At 42.9% G+C, this 10210-nt stretch overlaps 2 pseudogenes; both read right to left on the reverse strand.

Moving 5' to 3' along the window:
- Positions 1-455: 455 nt before the first annotated feature.
- On the reverse strand, positions 456-935 carry LOC147424535 (uncharacterized; annotated as a pseudogene).
- Positions 936-4144: 3209 nt separating this feature from the next.
- LOC147424536 (uncharacterized) lies at positions 4145-4848 on the reverse strand (annotated as a pseudogene).
- Positions 4849-10210: the final 5362 nt, after the last annotated feature.

The following is a 10210-nucleotide window of genomic DNA, read 5'->3' on the forward strand; positions in this document are numbered from 1 at the left end:
GCCACTTCTAGTAATGCCACTACATGTAATGTCATTAACTCTTGTGCCTAGAGGATGATGAGGAAAGGAAAAGATCGTGCATTATATTGGACGTGAATGGCCTACTCATAAAGAGATACAAAGTATCCTACTACATAGAGAGAGCAAGAAAATGTGCCTGACGCGGTAAGATTGAATTATCATGTAATCACCACTCAAATAGTTCCAAGAAAGAAATATGAATATGTTGCTAGGCCCAATGCATTGGCCTTTTCGCATGCACTGTGCCAAAGAGAAAAATTAGTGCTTTCCAGTAGCATGACCCAAGATAATCTAGAGGCTGCTTTGAGAACTCGATTATTGAGGCTGAACATACAATTTTTACTAGAAATCATCATTCAAGAAAGGTGCAAAACGGTGGACTGGCCGGTTCACACAAGGCATTTCCACACTTGCACTATGCTTCTCCGAGATCTTCAGCTGGCTGACAGGCAACTCGTATACATCTTTCATCACTTCATCTACATGAAAAACATAATAAGTTTCATACCTAGATGACATGTACTCTATCTCCCGTGTCGTATCTGTGTCCAAACTACTGCTGGAGCTCTGAGAACTTTCGGACCCCTCTTCTGAACTGACTGATTCTTCCACCATTGCTACCTTCCTCGTTGCTGGTTCTTGAACCAACACTTCTTCTTTAAGATCTTCTATCACCTCGTCCTCTTGAGCAAGCAAATTGGGTGGCACTCTAAATATTCCTCTCTGTATCTTTTGAGACCTGGTTGGCACTTGTTCTACCTCTTCTAGCCTAGGATCAACTTCGCATGCTTTGAATAAAGATCAATAAAAGAGGGATCTTTTACCTCTTGGTGCTCATCAATCTCTTTGGGCCTAGGTCCACTGGCTGTCGCGAGTATAGACTGCAACAATCTTGCCTCCATCTTCTTCTTCATCTTTTGACTTTTTGCTCTGGAAACTCTAACAGCTTCATCAAAGGTCCTTGGATCTTCATAATCCACTCTTTCATGAACATAGGGATGCAAGCAAGATAGAAACCTTTCCAACTTAAAGTATCCCACATGGGTTGCTTGGGTAACAGCCACAAAATCCCCCCAATAAGCTTCCAATTTATCAATAAAGGCATTGAAATTTGCACTTACGTCTTGCTACAAACCTTTGATCTTTGCATTTGCTTCCGAAGCCGACACTACCGTTCGATACTTTTCTATAAATTGCTTGCAAAATCTGATCCAGTTCTGCTTGTGCACATCTTCTAAGCCATCGAACCAAACTTTTTCTTTACCTCGCAACACCAAAGGTAGAGTCTGGAGCTTTGCTTCATCACCTGGCATCCACAATACTGTCAGCATAAATAGCTCAAAATCGGCAATCCAATTGTCTGCATCTTCGTCTCCTTTGAACACCGGATCAAATTCTTGCTTCATCTTGATTCACGAACAATCTGTTAGGAAGCTATCAGTGGGTCCTCACTGGGGGCACCACAAGATGGAAAGGGGAAAATGAGAAAATCACCAGCACACAATCATAATGCCTCTCTATAGCCTAGTGATTTCACAGCACCCCTATCCCCTAGTAAACACACACCTAGACTCCCGGTCTACAAACAATCAATGTCCAAGCCCGAACCCGAACAACCCTAATTGTATACACCCGGTCGCAAAGCATATCACAATGGCTTATGTCCATGACCCTTCAGAGCACTACAACTCAAATTCTACCAATATATGCGGATGATTTCACATTAAGAAAAGTTTGGACTCAAAAATGGGCCTTGTAAGAATTGTTGATGTGGCATAGCTTTCAAAAAGTGGGGATCGGTAAATTTTTGCAAATAAGATCCAAACTTGTCGGAGGTTGGATATTTAGAATCTACTCTTCAAATGCTATCCATTGATATATAGCATGCATGTATCGGACATTGCCTTCATGTAGATATAGAAAAAGGTGATTTTAGATTACCGTAACGGTAACAAAACCTGGCTGATTGAAAAAAAATGGCATAACTTTCATAGAAGTCATCCAAACTTTTCGGACCTTGGCTCTTTAGAATCCATTTTTCAAGAACTTTCCAATGATAGGTCATATCATGGGGTTCTAAGCAATATTTAGAGGGGTCTACCGGGTTGCTTTCTTTTGTACAACTTTGATGATGTGGCACTCTTAAAAGGCCCAAAAATGAGTTCAAAATTTTCCTAATGAGACCTCTAACATACATCTGCTCTACCTCAAACTTTCAAGATCTTTGACATGCACAAACTCTATTGAAAACTCATATCCCTTGTCTATAAACCACTCCCACACGAGAAACACACATAACTCACACATGGGTTGACATGAGAGAAAGAAAAAGATTGAGAACATTTACTCAAACACAAAAAAAACATTATAGAGAATATCATGATGTCGATGCCATTGGATTTAACTTAGGCAGTGTACAATGATGCTTTCCACAAAAAAAAAAAGTCCTATGCACTCTCAGAGACTACAGCAGCGCCACCATTTCCCTTTGGAGTCCTGCTCACAACCACCCCTTCCTCAGGCGGCCAATACCTGCAATTGCCCTCCTTGGCTCCCTTCTACTCAATGTCAGCCATGCGGCCAACTCACGCTTTGCTCCTCATGCCTTGCTATGCTCTTCAAGCCTTGACGGTCCTTCTCTCTCTGCATATAGTGCAGCCAAAGAACTCGGCCAGCCTCTTGTTCACGGCATGTCAGCCGCTTAGTACTGCCCTCCTCTCATGCTCTTTGCCCACTAGCAATATTGCTAGTGGTCCCCTCTTTTGCCTTCTTTTACAGTTGGCCCCCCGCTTGCCATGTAACTCCAACATTTTTAAGAGCCCCCGCTGGCCTCACCTTCCCCGCCACCAGATGGCGCACTCTCCTTGTGCAACTCCCGATTTGCTTGCCCTCTAGATGCGGCGGCCCTTCCTCTCATGCTCTTGTACTACAGCTTCTTTCATGCATTAGTCAGTGGTGCCGCCCTTCCCTCGCGCATGCAGAGCCAAAAACAATCCTTTTATTAAAAAAATAGCTATAAGCTATTTACAGCTTGATTCAAAGAAAACCCTTGCTTGTTCCTTGTCCCACGAGAGAATGCTCGCTCGGCACCCCTCAATTCCCTTCTCCACATGCATCATAAAACACTTCATAGAAGTCATCATAGTGTGAATAGCTAGATGGTGGCACAAATAAGCCATAGCCAATGCCGCAAACCACACCGGAAATAGCACCATCCTTACCAGCGTTGGCAACCTTGCACCTGAGTAGAGCTAAAATTCCATAAATGGCCTACCAAATGCCACTACACATCTTGGCAAGTAGAGTCTCTTGCAAACATCTCGATCAAAATACCATATCATAAACTCCATAGCACCTGCATACAGTATCCCTTGCCTCGTTCCCAACCTTGTGATATAAACACTTGCTCATGTGACCTGTGATAGGAAGAAACAATTGCAGCTTCTACTAGAGAGTGCTCCATCTCGGTGTACCTCTCTCCTAGCCCATCAAATACCTGCCCAATGTCCCTATCACTTGCCTGCAAACTGTCATGCCTAGACTTCTTGCACTTCCATAGGTCGACACACTTTGGGTGCACCATCATTGCCCACCCCCTCGTTGAGCATTCATGCTCAATCATAGTATTATTTAGGTAAAATAGGACTGTATAGAGAGTATGATATAACATAGATATATAGTGGCTATATAGATAGGATAGAGATAGAGAGAAAATTGTCAGCTAATGCATCACCCTCCAAGGTCAAATGGAAAGCTCGAAGCTTCCCCAAGCATGGCATAGAGTCCACCTAGATCAAAAACAAAACATTGGCCGTAGCTATCCACCTGTAAAGCATGCATCTTCAAGCCTCTCTTTGCACTTGTAGGCCATGACCCTTCTAGATCTTCATAGCATGGAGCTTTGTCACCCTGCATCCATAATCCTTCCTACCAACCATAAGAATACTTTCGATCACTTCAAGCACCTATACCATTTGTAGCTATTCTGTCATCCGCTAGAGAACCCATCATCTTTATCATATGAGCACTGAAACCTGCATAGTACACCTTGCAGAGCAACCTACAACAACATATCTATCAACAACACAACATATAGCTTCAATGCCTTGCCATTTTCTTGAGCCTACTGCATAGGCAAGAAAACTCGTTCCCTTTGCAAACCTGTATCCAAACCTTCTAAAATTGGCACCAAAACCAACTCTTCAGACTTAAGAATATGACCTGCTAAAGCTTCAACCTGTTCTTCAAACACCTCATCACCAGCAAGGTTGGTGGCACCTTCCTCTCTGCATGGAGCCTCTCTCTTATATGCTGCACCTGCATCAGTTTCCATATAGTCATTTGTCGGAGCTAGCTCTCCACGGCCACACACAAACTCCGAAACTTCAAAGTACACCTCTCTATGCTCACCAAGACAAGGTTGCCCCACCCCCTGCATAGACAAATCAGGTTGACATAGCTCTGCCTCTGCTTCTAGCTTCTGCAAGTCATCTCAAAAACGTGCTCTTCAATCAAGTCGGATGCACAATCAAACCATACCTCTTCCTCCAATAGGGACTCGCCATCACAAGACACAAGTGAAGGCTGCTCGACTGTCCGGCTCACATAAGGCATTTCCACACTTGCACTATGCTTCTCCGAGATCTTCAGCTGGCTGACAAGCAACTCGTATACATCTTTCATCACTTCATCTACATGAAAAACATCATAAGTTTCATACCTAGAAGACATGGACTCTGTCTCCCATGTAGTATATGTGTCCAAACTACTGCTGGAGCTCTGAGAACTTTCAGACCCCTCTTCTGAACTTACTGATTCTTGCACCATTGCTACCTTCCTTGTTCGTGGTTCTAGAACCAACACTTCTTCTTTAAGATCTTCTATCACCTCGTCCTCTTGAGCAAGCAAACTACGTGGCACTCTGAATATGCCTCTGTATCTTTTGAGACCTGGTTGGCACTTCTTCTACCTCTTGTAGTTTGGCATCAGCTTCACGTGCTTTGATCAAATGTAGATCAATAAAAGAAGGATCTTGTACCTCTTGGTGCTCATCAATCTCTTTGGGCCTAGGTCCACTGGCTGTCGCGAGTATAGACTGCAACAATTCTACCTCCATCTAATTCTTCTTCATCTTTTGACTCTTTGCTCTGGCGACTCTCACAGCTTCATCAAAGGTCCTTGGATCTTCATAATCCACTCTTTCATGAACATAGGGATGCAAGCAAGATAGAAACCTTTCCAGCTTAAAGTATCCCACATGGGTTGCTTGGGTAACAGTCGCAAAATCCCCCCAATAAGCTTCAAATTTATCAACAAAGGCATTGAAATTTGCACTTATGTCCTGCTGCAAACCTTTGATCTTTGCATCTGCTTCCGAAGCCGACACCACCTTTCGATACTTTTATATATAAATTGCTCACTAAATCCGATCTAGTTCTGCTTGTGCACATCTTCTAAGCCATTGAACCAAACTTTTGCTTTACCTCGCAGCACCAAAGGTAGAGTCTGGAGCTTTGCTTCATCACTTGGCATCCGCAATACTGTCAGCATAAATAGCTCAAAATCGGCAATCCAATCGTATGCATCTTCATCTACTTTGAACACCGGACCAAATTCTTGCTTCATCTTGATTCACGAACAATCTGTTAGGAAGCTATCAGTGGGTGCTCACTGGGGGCACCACAAGATGGAAAGGGGGAAATGAAAAAACCACCACTACAAGAGGCTATTCATATTAGCGACGCTCACACAACGACGCTCAAAAAAAAAAATCCCGGCGTCGCTATGAGCGTCGCAAATTTACAAGTAAATTTGCGACGCTCATAGTGACATCGGCTGGGCTAAAAAAAATAACAGAGAGCGCCCAAAAACTCAGATCTCAGATCTGAGTTTTTCGACGCTCTCAAGCAAGGAGCACGTAACGCTCTCCCTCTCTCTCTCTCTCTCTCTCTTTCTTCTCCACACACACACACACGAGGAGAGGAAGGAGAGCCAGGTATGCTCCTTCCCTCTCCTCACTCTCATGTTCCCTTCCCCTCTTTCTCTCTCCCTCTCTCTCTCTCTCTCTCTCTCTCTCTCTCTCACACACACACACACACACACACACACACACATAGTGTTTTTGAGAGAGAGAGAGAGAGAGAGAGAGAGAGAGAGAGAGAGAGAGAGAGAGAGAGAAAGAGTACAAACATAAACAAAAACGCACACACACATACATAAACAAAGAATGCACACACACATTGAGAGAGGAAAAGAGAGAGAGAGCATGCATAAACAAAAAACGCACACATTGAGAGAGGAAAAGAGAGAGAGAACATGCATAAACAAAAAACGCACACATTGAGAGAGGAAAAGAGAGAGAAAACATGCATAAACAAAAAAACGCACACACATTGAGAGATAAAGAGAGAGAAACTAATTTAACGTCGTAGGAAACTAATTAAAATTAAAAGACCTAAAGATCTAGCCGACGAGGAGTTGAACTCAAGACCTATTATTCAAGAGGGAAATGGCATAACCAATCTATCATACTTGGCATGGGTGATAGAAAGGTTATACCATTTATCTCTTTTTATTGGCACACACATCCACACACGCGCACACACACAAGAAGAAGAGATTTATAACGTCGTAGGAAACTATCCTAAAAGACGTTGAAGATTAGGTTAGATGTAGACTTACGTTAAATTAGATTTAGATTTATTTAAGTTAAATTAGATTAGATTTAGGTTTATTTTTAGTTAGATTTACGTTTATTTACGCTAGATTTAGATTTACGTTATATTAGATTAGAGTTAGGTCTCCATAGACTGCGATGCCTGCATGAAGCGGGTGAAGAAAGCCCTCAATGGAATATAGGGTATTGTTGCCTTCACTCATGGTGGGCTCCGTCGATCCAAAAGTACTGGTGAAATGTCTTCAGAAGATAGGGAAGAAGGTGGATCTTCAGGGCGGCAAGAGTCACTACATCCCCGACAATGACCATCTAGACAACCTCTAAGTTAGTAACAAGAGCAAGAACGGTCCAAAGGGCCAATTGTTGTCGTCAGATGTGGATGGAGATGAGGCAGCGTCACCGCCGGAAGTTAACTCTCACATCTTTAGTGATGAGAATGCCAACTCTTGCCGAGTTATGTGAAAAATTATGTGTTAAATCAGTTTTAAGGTTCTTATAATCCCTGTTAATTTAGTTCTTTGTTTTTAATATAACATAATTTACGTTAGATTTAGATTTATGTTATATTAGATTAGACTTAGGTTTATTTAGGTTTACCCACACACACACACACACACACACACAAGAAGAAGAAGAGAGTTTTAACGTCGTAGGAAACTATCCCAAAAGACGTTAAAGATTAGGTTAGATGTAGACTTACGTTAAATTAGATTTAGGTTTATTTTTAGTTAGATTTACGTTTATTTAGATTTACGCTTATTTACGTTAGATCAAGTCCACGCAAGAATTACTTACGGTTTAGGGTTTAGAGTTAGACGAACAGTGAAAAGATCTACTGTGAAAAGATGTTAAGACGTTGTGAAGTGCTACAGCTAGAGAAGAGGCAAAGTGGTTTTGTCCACTACATGCAGTATCATGTAGACGTGGGTCTGTAGATTTCTTGTACCCACAAATATAGGTATTGACCAATAAAGACGAGATTATAACCCGGTGGTTCTGATCTCCGTGCATCTCTAGACCGAGGTGTGCGGGGATTGGACATGACTAGAGAATGTGAGGTAGAGAGAGAGAGAGAGAGAGAGAGAGAGAGAGAGAGAGAGACGAAGAATGCCAATAGAATATTAAATTTGTTGTCCAGGTTATAAGATTTTTATCCTCATTATGAGTAGTGACGAGGATGTGGGACCGTCCAACCGAAACACCTATCTCTCAACGAGGATCTTATGTCCTTGTAATCAATGCAAGCATGCTGTGCGACGGACAAGACGTGTTTCTTTGCAGCACGTTCGCAAATTTGGCGAGTTCGATCCATCTATTATAGATCGAGTTGTTGCCAATTATAACTCGTCGGACTCTGACGCTGGCCAACAAGCAGCAATCTTGCAACCCAATAGACGTGTTCGCAGGCACTTTGGTCAAGCAGCATATGTGAGGCCACAAGATGTAGCCTCTGACAGCTCGGGGGATGATCATGCAGAGCACATTCCCAACGAGGCAATGTTTGAGCCCGAGATTGATGAAATGATCGAGACGATCATGGATTCAGAAAGGCTTATCTATGATGATATGAAAAGTGAAGCCAATACGCCATTGTATAATGGAGCACGTATGTCTAGATTGAAAGCACTCCTGGTTCTTCTCAACATGCAGGCAAAGTTTGGATGGAGTGACACTAGCGTCACAACGCTTTTCAGGTGATCTATTACAATTAGTTTACTTTAATAAAACTCTAAATGTATAATGTATAGTGTGATTCCGAAAGATATCGAGTAGATCTCCACGGGACAAAAATTCCACAAAAGGTTTTGCGACAATTTCCTCTGCTTCCTCGCATCAAGCATTTCTTCGAATGTAAGTCCATGGCCGCCCTAGCATCATGGCATGAGGAGAATAAATCTTCGGATGGTGTGCTACGAATTCCTGCAGATTGCGCAGCCTGGAAACATATAGATGAAACATGGTCGGATTTTTCCAGGGAAGCTCGAAATTTGTGCTTAGGCCTGGCTATGGATGGCGTAAATCCATTTGGTCAAAGATCAACATCTTACAGTGTATGGCCCGTTGTCATCGTCAACTACAACATTCCCCCGTGGTTGACTACGAAGAAGGGGCACCTATGGCTAAGCTTGATTGTGCCAGGGCGATATAAAGTGGAGAATATGGATGTGTATCTTCGTCCACTATTGGAAGAGCTACAACAATTGTGGATTGGCATAGAGGTGGTGGATATGAGCCGACACACAGGACGACGGAATGCTTTGATCAGAGGCATTCTAATGTGGACCATGCATGACTATCCCGGGCTAACAGAATGCTCAGGTGATCTATTGACACTCCTCACTCAGACACTGTAAATCTTGTTTTTTCCCATAGTTGATCTATTATCATGTGTATACATGCAGGGCTTCAAACAAGCGGATACAGAGCATGTGTCACATGTGGACCTAGACTGAATGCACGTAGGGCGCCCTCAGTGAAGAAGCAAATCTACGAAGGTCATCAAGCGTATCTTCCAGAGAATCATGTGTTACGCGACGGCTTTTTGGGAAGAGAGCCACCAAGGATGTCTGCACAAGCATGGTTAGAGCAGAAGGAGATGTGCGATGACAGATTGCCTCCAGGGATGAAGAGACTATCTCTATGGTACGAGTTACCAACTGGCCCCGACTCATGATCAATCACTTGCTCGATCCAATGCACATATTCAAGAATGTGGGTAATCTACTATGGGACCATCTGACTGGCAAGAAAGATACTTTGGGAGCCAGAGTTGACCTTAGAAATGTGGATCGTATGGAGCAATATTGGCCGCAAACAGCGTCTGATGGATCGATAAAACTCCCTAAAGCACCATGGATTTTCACAGGAGCCCAAGAACGCAAAGTAAAAGAGACCATTCGATCTTTGCGGACCCCCACTGGCGTAATGCACTCGCTCCGAACGTGTTTTACTAAAGAAGGAAAGCTTACCGGTTTGAAGTCACACGATTGGCATAAAATGTGTCAGGTACGTTCATAGTGGACTTTAATATCATTGCATAAAATGTGGACTTTAATATCATTGTTGCACATACTTTACAGTTTATTTTACCGGTTGCCATTGAGGGATGTTTGTCTCTCGACATCCGTAACACAATCTACAAACTTGCAAAGCTGGTGCAATGGATCTCACAAAAGGAGATCAACGTAGACTCCATACCATTCGCCAAACTAAATGCTGCGGAGCTTGTGTGCATGTTTGAGAAACATTTTCCTACTACCATGCTAACCATTCAGGTGCATCTTTTTGTTCACATAGTTGATGAGGTGGAAATAGCTGGCACAGTTCATTCCAGATGGATGTTCTTCTTAGAATTTTTCATGAAAACGCTTAAGGGATATGTGCGTCAAAAGGCACGTCCGAAGGGTAGCATGGCAGAAGGTTGGTTGGTATCAGAGTCCCTAGTGTACATTGGAGACTGGCTAGACGGATTTGATAAAGCCCGGGACACGCTATGGCGAACCATAGATGATG

The sequence above is a fragment of the Adiantum capillus-veneris genome, chromosome 25 (genome assembly GCF_014529385.1).
Source record: "Adiantum capillus-veneris isolate H3 chromosome 25, ASM1452938v2, whole genome shotgun sequence".
Lineage (NCBI taxonomy): Eukaryota > Viridiplantae > Streptophyta > Polypodiopsida > Polypodiales > Pteridaceae > Adiantum > Adiantum capillus-veneris.